The sequence below is a fragment of the Hordeum vulgare genome, chromosome 6H (genome assembly GCF_904849725.1).
Source record: "Hordeum vulgare subsp. vulgare chromosome 6H, MorexV3_pseudomolecules_assembly, whole genome shotgun sequence".
Lineage (NCBI taxonomy): Eukaryota > Viridiplantae > Streptophyta > Magnoliopsida > Poales > Poaceae > Hordeum > Hordeum vulgare.
This window is the reverse complement of record NC_058523.1, coordinates 151,590,383-151,599,795: the sequence shown is the minus strand read 5'-3', so window position 1 is coordinate 151,599,795 and position 9,413 is coordinate 151,590,383.

Genomic DNA, 9,413 nt, shown 5'->3' with positions numbered 1-9,413 from the left:
TCAATTATGAAACATAACACCGGTAGCCGAAACTAAGGGGGCAAAGGTGGAACAAAACACCAGGCTAGAAAGGCCGAGCCTTCCACCTTTTACCAAGTATATAGGTGCATTAAATTAAATATCATTTAATATGGTGATATGACAAGGAACCCATGTTATCACATGGAAGCAACTGCACCTGCAACTAGCAATGCTAACACAAGGATAAGCAAGCGGTAACATAGCCAATCAGTGGTTTGCTAGGTTGAACAGGTTGAAGGTTTCATGGCATTGTTGAGAGGCTGATATTTAACATGTGGTAGGCAACGAGACATAAACGATAGAAGCGATAAAACTAGCATGGCAATGATAGTAATGGTATCTGGGGAAATGGTCATCTTGCCTGAGATCCCGCTTGGAAGAAGAACATCTCCGTGAAGCAGACGAACCAACGTAGTCGAACGGGTCCTCACATTCCGACACGCTTGCGGAACACTATCGAGATGGAGCAAACCGGAAACAAACATCAACACAGATATTCACCACACGATGCACAACATGATGCACAACCTACTATGATGCATGAACATGTCAGAATGCAAGGCCTGGCACGACAATTCACCTCACGCAACTCTACACATTAAGTGAAGCTCGATATGCAACGAGTTGCATATCGATGAAACTCCACGTTTAATTATTTAATTCACTCCCGATTATTTACATGACAATATTAAATTGTTGTTAACATGGCAAGGGTGAAGCGAAGGTCCTGCATGGCATCCTAGACGGTTAACACACGGTGCATAGATCGGAGCTACGTCACAAGAAACATGCAACACAATATATATATGCCATGAATGCATCATGCATGCAAGTCACAACAACACGGGGAAGGAGAGAAAGAAACAAGTGTCACCACGGTGAGCGGAAGGGGTACTAAGGTGGCAAGACGGAAACGAAGCCACGACAACGTTCCTATCCCGATAACTCGTCGAGATATCGGTGCCAACGAATTGGGTGTGTGTGCGGGAACGCTAAATAAAGATGGGGTGATCCCACTACCGGGTTCCCATGTGTCGAGGGCACAACATAAGAGGGACAACGTGCAACGGGCAACATCTACAGGCGCAAACATACGATACATCTCATACATCACATGCAGACGTTCACGACAATGTCTCATCGGTATACCTTCGACGCGTGCATATCCGAGCGGATCGGTTCGTAGCGGACGTCGTGGAAGTCGTGGAAGTAGAGGAAGTCGTGGTACTCGGTCTCGTCGACGGTAGTCGTTCTCTTGTCGTCGGTACATGATCTTCGGCGTCGGGAGTCGAACACGTTTCCGAAGAGGCTGTCGAGGATGTCGTGGTACTCGCGGCGAACTTATCGATTCCATGAAGGAGGGTGCTTACGAACTTCGACGATGGAACCCGCGACAACAGCAACATCAGGCGGTAGCACAAGCAGCTACAGGCACGCAACGGCAGCAGGCAAGCTGGCAACAGCAAGGCAGGCAAGCACAACATCTAGCAGGCAGCTACAACTAGGAAGCTAGCAGGCATCTAACACCCACCTAGCAGCAACTAGCATCAGCAAGCCTCTAACTACAGCGGCGGCAGCAGCAAGCAACAAGTATCTACAGAAGCGGCAACATCTACCTAGCAGCAGCAACCTACAGCAGCTATTAGCTAGCAAGCAACAACAAAAACTAATGGCTACACACAGCAACTACAGCAGCACGAGCAACAGCAAAAGCAATCCGCCTAGCAAGCACGACCAGCAACTAAGCAGCCAAGCAGCGGCAACAGCACTAGCAGCAACTCGACAGCAGAACAGGCAGCAACAGCAAACGCAGCAGCGGCAATAGGGACAGGCTCCAGAGCAGCAGCTACACGGCAGCGGAGCAAACCGCAACAGCAGCAGGGCGCAGGTCGGGCACCGGCAGAGGAGAGGCCTTGGCGGGCAACGGGTACTGGCGGGAGACGGCCACGACATAGCAGTCGGGGCGCAAGCCGGAGGCGCGCGGCGCCGGCGCGGGCGACACGGGACGACGGCAGCCATGGTGGAGCGAGGGGCGAGGTCGTCAAGGAGAGCACAGCAGCGGGGGCACGCACCGGCAAGCACGGGGCACGCGGGGAGGCCCTACTGCACGGGCAAGCCGGCGGGGCAGGAGGAGCCATGGCGCGCGGGGAGGCCAGCGAGGCCAGGCAGCGCGGCGAGGCAGAGGGGGCTCGGCAGTTGGTGGCGGGGGTTGGCGAGGAGGAGGAAAGGGGATCGGGACCATGGGAATCGGGAGGAGGATGGGAGGACGAGAGGAGGGAGGAGACGAGGATGACGACGCTTGGGGGAAGGAGACGTGGGGCACGACTCGACAGGGGGAGGCCCTCGCTAGGGTTGGAAGGACCAGCTCGGCTGCGGCCCGGGAAGGCCCTAGCCCAGCTCCTCTCTCTTGGTTTCCTTTTTTTTAAAACAAAACATACCGCAAAAATAAAAAGGTTTAAAGAAAAGGGAATAAAATAAATGCTTTTGGGTCCTTGAAAAATAAACCCCAACTATAAAAAATAGATTAGGCTTTTTAAAACAAATAAAAAATGAAACCTTTTTTTTAAGAATTAAAATAAAACCCTTTCACAAAAGAATAAAATTTAAACCCCTATTGACAAGAGAATAAAATAAAACCTATTTTATTTAAAGAATAAAATAAAAGCTCTTTAAAGAAGAAAAGAAAAATGAGACGGTTTTAAAATAAAACAAGAGGATAAAAAAAACCCAAGGGGTTGCCCCCACCTTTTAACAAAAGGAGTTTTAAAAGAAAACAATTTTTTAAAAGGGGTTAAAACGGAAACTTTTACGCAACCTCAAAACAAATAAAAGAGAAGAGAGGAGGGGAGTTACTATCGCGCTAAGATTCGGAGAGCACTCGAAGCACACACACTCAAAACACCACACGCGACAGACGATGCAAGATGCCATGCATGATGCGACGATGCAAACTACATGCAACAAATAGAACTAATCACAGGATGGAAACGGAAATAAAGGGGAATCTTCTGGAACGTTGGTCTCAGGCTGTCACAACTGCCAAGCCAGAGGACTGGCTGGTCGACTACACCACAGCCGTCGGCATTTCCAAGGGGAACAAGCGCGTAGCGGTCCGCTACGTGCCACTCATGTTGGCCGGTTCGGTCCGGACTTGGCTTAACAACCTCCCGGCCGGCATCGTCAACTCCTGGGTAGACTTCGAGGAGGCGTTCATCCGCAACTTCACTGGCACCTACAAGCGCCCTGGCCAGCCTCGCGAGCTGGCCATGTGCGTCCAGAGGCCCGACAAACCCCTTCGCGACTACATGACCCGGTGGACGGAGCTCCGCAACTACTGCGAGGGGGTGCATGAGGTACAAGCCATCCAGTACTTCATCGACGGTTGCCGAGACGACACCCTCCTCAAGCACAAGCTTATGTGCTCCGAGCCCACTTCTCTGGCGGTGCTCATGGCCAAGGCGGACAAGTACGCCACGACCGACTCGGCGATGCGCGTCAAGGTGACCGCCTCGGACAAGGCTATCCCCACGCCGGCTACTCCCAAGCCGGCTGGAGATGACCGAGGCGGCCAGAACAAGAACAAGCGCAAGGCGGATCAGATGGATTCGCGCTCCAACAACAAGTTGGTAGCCAGCATGGAGGGCGAGACGTCGGCTCCTCAATCCGGCCTTCCGCGGAAGCGTTCCAACAGGAACAACGCCAATTGGCTGCCCAAGCAGTCCTTCGAGCAACTGCTCGACGCCCCCTGCAAGATACATTCTGGGGCGCAGCCGTCCAACCACACCCTTCGATAGTGCAGCTTCGCACGCCAGCTGTCGCAAGGGGATGGCCTGCCGGCTCCCCCAGGTGCGCAGGCGGCGCCTCGCGCGCCGTCTCCTGGTCCTCCTCCGGCTCCACCGCCGCCGCCTCACGATGACGGCCATCTCCACGACGACTACCCCCACCAAGACGGAGCATTCGTCGTCTTCACCAGTGAAGGCGACGACAAGCACAGCCTGCGCCAGAGACGGCGCGAGGTGAATGCCACGGTTCCCCCGGTTCCCCACTACATGCATTGGTCTGACAAACCAATCACTTGGAGCCGGGTGGACCATCCTGCGGTGATGCCCAACCCGGGCTCATACACGCTCGTCCTCGACCCCACCTTCGCCTCCAAGAGGCTCACCTGTCGGTTCTCCCGGGTGCTGGTCGATAGCGGTAGCAGCATCAACATCCTCTACCTCGACACTCTCCTCAAGCTCGGGCTCAAGGAGACGGACATCCTGCCGACCAGCACTGTCTTCCATGGCATCGTGCGTGGGCAGTCCTGCTCGCATGTCGGCAAAATCCAGCTGGACATCCTCTTCGGCGACAAGGCTCACTTCCGCCGAGAGTCCATATGGTTCGAGGTAGTGGACCTCAGCAACTCGTATCACGCGCTGCTAGGCAGACCGGCTCTGGCCAAGTTCATGGCTATACCGCACTACGCCTACCTGAAGATGAAGATGCCAGGTCCAAAAGGCATCATCACTATTGCTGGCGACTACAAGAAGTCGCTCGAGTGTGCCCAAGATAGCAGCCGCCTCGCCGACACCCTCATGATCGCTGAGGAGAAGCGGCAGATCGACCGGCTCGTGGCCCAGGCTACCGAGCAGCCGGCGATTCCTGTTGGAAATATGCCCTAGAGGCAATAATAAAATGGTTATTATCATATTTCCTTGTTCATGATAATCGTCTATTGTTCATGCTATAATTGTATTAACAGGAAACCGTAATACATGTGTGAATATATAGATCACAATGTGTCCCTAGCAAGCCTCTAGATGGCTAGCTCGTTGATCAATAGATGATCATGGTTTCCTGATCATGGACATTAGATGTCATTGATAATGGGATCACATCATTGGGAGAATGATGTGATGGACAAGACCCAATCCTAAGCATAGCACTAGACCGTGTTGTTCGTATGCTAAAGCTTTTCTAATGTCAAGTGTCTTTTCCTTCGACCGTGAGATTGTGCAACTCCCGGATACCGTAGGAGCGCTTTGGCTGTATCAAACGTCACAACGTAACTGGGTGACTATAAAGGTGCACTACGGGTACCTGTGAAAGTGTTTGTTGGGTTGGTACGAATCGATATCGGGATTTGTCTCTCCGTGTGACGGAGAGGTATCTCTGGGCCCACTCGATAGAACATCATCATGAGCTCAATGTGACTAAGGAGTTAGTCACACGATGACGTGCTACGGAACGAGTAAAGATACTTACCGGTAACGAGATTGAACAAGGTATAGGTATACCGATGATCGAATCTCGGGCAAGTTCTATACCGACAGACAAAGGGAATTGTATACGGGATTGATTGAATCCTTGACATCGTGGTTCATCTGATGAGATCATCGTGGAGCAAGTGGGAGCCACCATGGGTATCCAGACCCCGCTGATGGTTATTGGCCACGGAGAGGTGTCTCGGTCATGTCTGCCTGTCTCCCGAACCCGTAGGGTCTACACACTTAACGTTTGATGACGCTAGTGTTATAGGGAATTGTTATACGAGGTTACCGAAATTTGTTCGGAGTCCCGGATGAGATCCCGGACGTCACGAGGAGCTCCGGAATGGTCCGGAGGTAAATATTGATATATAGGATGGATGGTTTTGGACACCGGAAATGTTTCGGGCATTACCGGTAGCGTACCAGGACCACCGGGACCACTGGAAATGGCCCCGGGGGTCCACCGGGAGGGGCCACCAGCCCCAAGAGGTAACATGGGCCAAAAGGTGGAGGGCGACCAGCCCAAAGTGGGCTGGTGCGCCTCCCGCAAAGAGGCCCAAGGCGCAGGAGGTGGAGAGGGGGGGAAAACCCTAGGCGCTGGTGGGCCTAAGGCCCACCTAGGGGTGCGCCACCCCCTCCCCTTGCCCTGGCCGCAGCACCTCCCATCTCGGGGGCTGCCGCACCACCTAGGGTGGGAACCCTACGGGTGGCACCCCCTCCCCTCCTCCTATATATAGTGGGGGTTTTGGGGCTGTTTTGGACACGGTTTTCCCTCTCCCTCTGCTCCCCTCCTTCCTCCTCTCCCACGGTGCTTGGCGAAGCCCTGCCGGGAGACCTCGTCTCTCCATCGACACCATGCCGTCGTGCTGTCGGAGATCTTCCCCAACCTCTCCCTCCTCCTTGCTAGATCAAGGTGCGAGAGACGTCACCGGGCTGCACGTGTGTTGAACGCGGTGGTGTCGTGGTTTGGCACTAGATCGGAATCACACCGCAATCTGAATCGCCGCGAGTACGACTCCATTAGCAGCGTTCTAGGAACGCTTCCACTTAGCGATCTTCAAAGGTATGAATATGCTCTCACCCCTCTCTTGTTGCTGGTATCTCCATAGGAAGATCTGAACATGCGTAGGAAGTTTTTTGAATTTATGCTACGTTACCCAACAGTGGCATCCGAGCCAGGTTTTCTATGCGTAGATTCTATGCACGAGTAGAACACAAAAGGTTTTGGGCGATGATTTGTCAATTGCTTGCCGCTACTAGTCTTATTCATTTCCGGCGGTATTGTGGGATGAAGCGGCCCGGACCGACCTTACACGTACCCTTACGTGAGACTGGTTCCACCGACAGACATGCACACCGTGCATAAAGGTGGATAGCGGGTGTCTGTCTCTCCTACTCTAGTGGGATTGGATTTGATGAAAAGGGTCCTTATGAAGGGTAAATAGCTTTGGCATATCATCGTTGTGGCTGTCACGTAGGAAAGAAGGCGTTCTTGCTAGAAACCCAAATCAGCCACGTAAAACTTGCAACAACAATTAGAGGACGTCTAACTTGCTTTTGCAGGGTTTGACATGTGATTTGATATGGCCAAAGTTGTGATGTTGCATGTATGATGTATGAGATGATCATGTTATTGTAATAGGTTTCACGACTTGCATGTCGATGAGTATGACAACCGGCAGGAGCCATAGGAGTTGTCTTAATTTATTGTATGAGATGCAACGCCATGTGCTTACTACTTTTACTTCATTGCTAACGGTTAGCCATAGTAGTAGTGATAGTAGTAGTTGGTGTGACGACTTCAGGGAGACACGATGATGAAGATCATGATGATGGAGATCATGGTGTCACGCCGGTGACAATGATGATCATGCGATGCATGAAGATAGAGATCCAAAGAGCAAAGATGATAATGGCCATATCATGTCACTATATGATTGCATTGTGATGTTTATCATGTTTTTCATGTTATTGCTTAGAATGACGGTAGCATAATAAGATGACCCCTCTTAAAAATTTCGAGAACGTATTCCCCTAAGTGTGCATCGTTGCGAAGGATCGTTGTCTTGAAGCACCATGTGATGGTCGGGTGTGATAGATTCTAACATTCGCATACAACGGGTGTAAGCCAGATTTACACACGCGAAACACTTAGGTTGACTCGACGAGCTTAGCATGTACAGACATGACCTCGAATACAAGAGACCGAAATGTCGAACATGAGTCGTATGGTTGAATACAATCAGCATGAAGTTGCTCACTATGGTGACTAGCCCGTCTCACGTGATGATCGGACACGGGTTAGTCAACATGGGTCATGTATCACTTAGATGACTAGAGGGATGTTGATTTAAGCGGGAGTTCATACTTAATTTGATTAAATGAACTTAATTGTCATGAACTTAGTCTAAAAGTTGTCCTTATAAATATTGTAGATGGCTAACGTCAACCTCAATTTCAACGCATTCCTAGAGAAAAACAAGCTGAAAGATGATGGTAGCAACTATGCGGACTGGGTTCGCAACTTGAAGCTCATCCTTGAAGCAGCTAAAAAGGCTTATGTCCTTGATGCGCCGCTAGGTGACCCTACTGCTCCCGCAGCAGCCCGGGATATTCTGAACGTGTGGCAAACGCGAAGTGATGACTACTCTCTGGTTAGGTGTGGCATGTTATACACTTTAGAAACGAGGCTCCAAAGGCGTTTTGAGCAACACGGTGCATATGAGATGTTTCAAGAGCTGAAACTGGTTTTCAAGCTCATGCCCGTGTCAAGAGATATGAAGTCTCCTACAAGTTCTTTAGCTGTAAGATGGAGGGGAACAGTTCTCGCAGTGAGCACATACTCAAAATGTCTGGGTTACACGATCGTCTGGCTTCACTTGGAGTCGAACTTCCGGATGATGCTATAATTGACATAATCCTCCAGTCTCTCCCACCAAGCTACAAAGGTTTTGTGCTGAACTACAACATGCAAGGGATGGAGAAGACCATTCCCGAGTTGTACTCGATGCTCAAGTCTGCAGAAGTAGAAATCAAGAAAGAGCATTAAGTGTTGATGGTCAACAAGACCACCAGGTTCAAGAAGGGCATGGGTAAGAAGAACTTCAAAAAAGACGGCAAAGCCGTTGCCGTGCCTGGTAAGCCAGATGCCGGGAATAAGAAAAAGAATGGACCCAAGCCTGAGACTGAGTGCTTCTATTGCAAGGGAAAAGGTCACTTGAAGCGGAACTGCCCCAAATACTTAGCGGACAAGAAGGCCGACAACGTTAAAGGTATATGTGATATACATGTTATTGATGTGTACCTTACCAGCGCTCGTAGTAGCTCCTCGGTATTTGATACCGGTGTTGTTGCTCACATTTGCAACTCAAAGCAGGAACTGTAAAATAAGCGGAGACTGGCCAAGGACGAGGTGACGATGCGCGTCGGGAATGGCTCCAAGGTCGACGTGATCGCCGTAGGCACGCTACCTCTACATCTACCATCGGGATTAGTTTTAAACCTTAATAATTGTTATTTTGGTACCAGCTTTGAGCATGAATATTGTATCAGGGTCTTGCTTAATGCGAGACGGCTACTCATTTAAGTCAGAGAATAATGGTTGTTCTATTTATATGAGTGATATGTTTTATGGTCATGCTCCGCTGGTAAATGGTTTATTCTTGATGAATCTCGATCGTGATGTTACACATATTCATAGTGTGAGTACCAAAAGATGCAAAGTTGATAATGATAGTCCCACATACTTGTGGCACTGCCGCCTTGGTCATATCGGCCTTAAGCGCATGAAGAAGCTCCATACTGATGGACTATTAGAGTCTCTTGACTTTGAATCATTTGACACTTGTGAACCGTGCCTCATGGGCAAGATGACTAAGACTCCATTCTCAGGAATAATGGAGAGAGCGACTGACTTATTGAAAATAATGCATACTGATGTGTGTGGTCCAATGAATGTTGAAGCTCGTGGTGGCTACAGTTATGTTCTCACTCTCACCGATGATTTGAGTAGGTATGGGTATATCTACTTGATGAAGCACAAATCTGACACGTTTGAAAAGTTCAAGGAATTTCAGAGTGAGGTCAAGAATCAACGTGACAGAAAAATTAAGTGTCTACGATCTGATCGTGGAGGAGAAT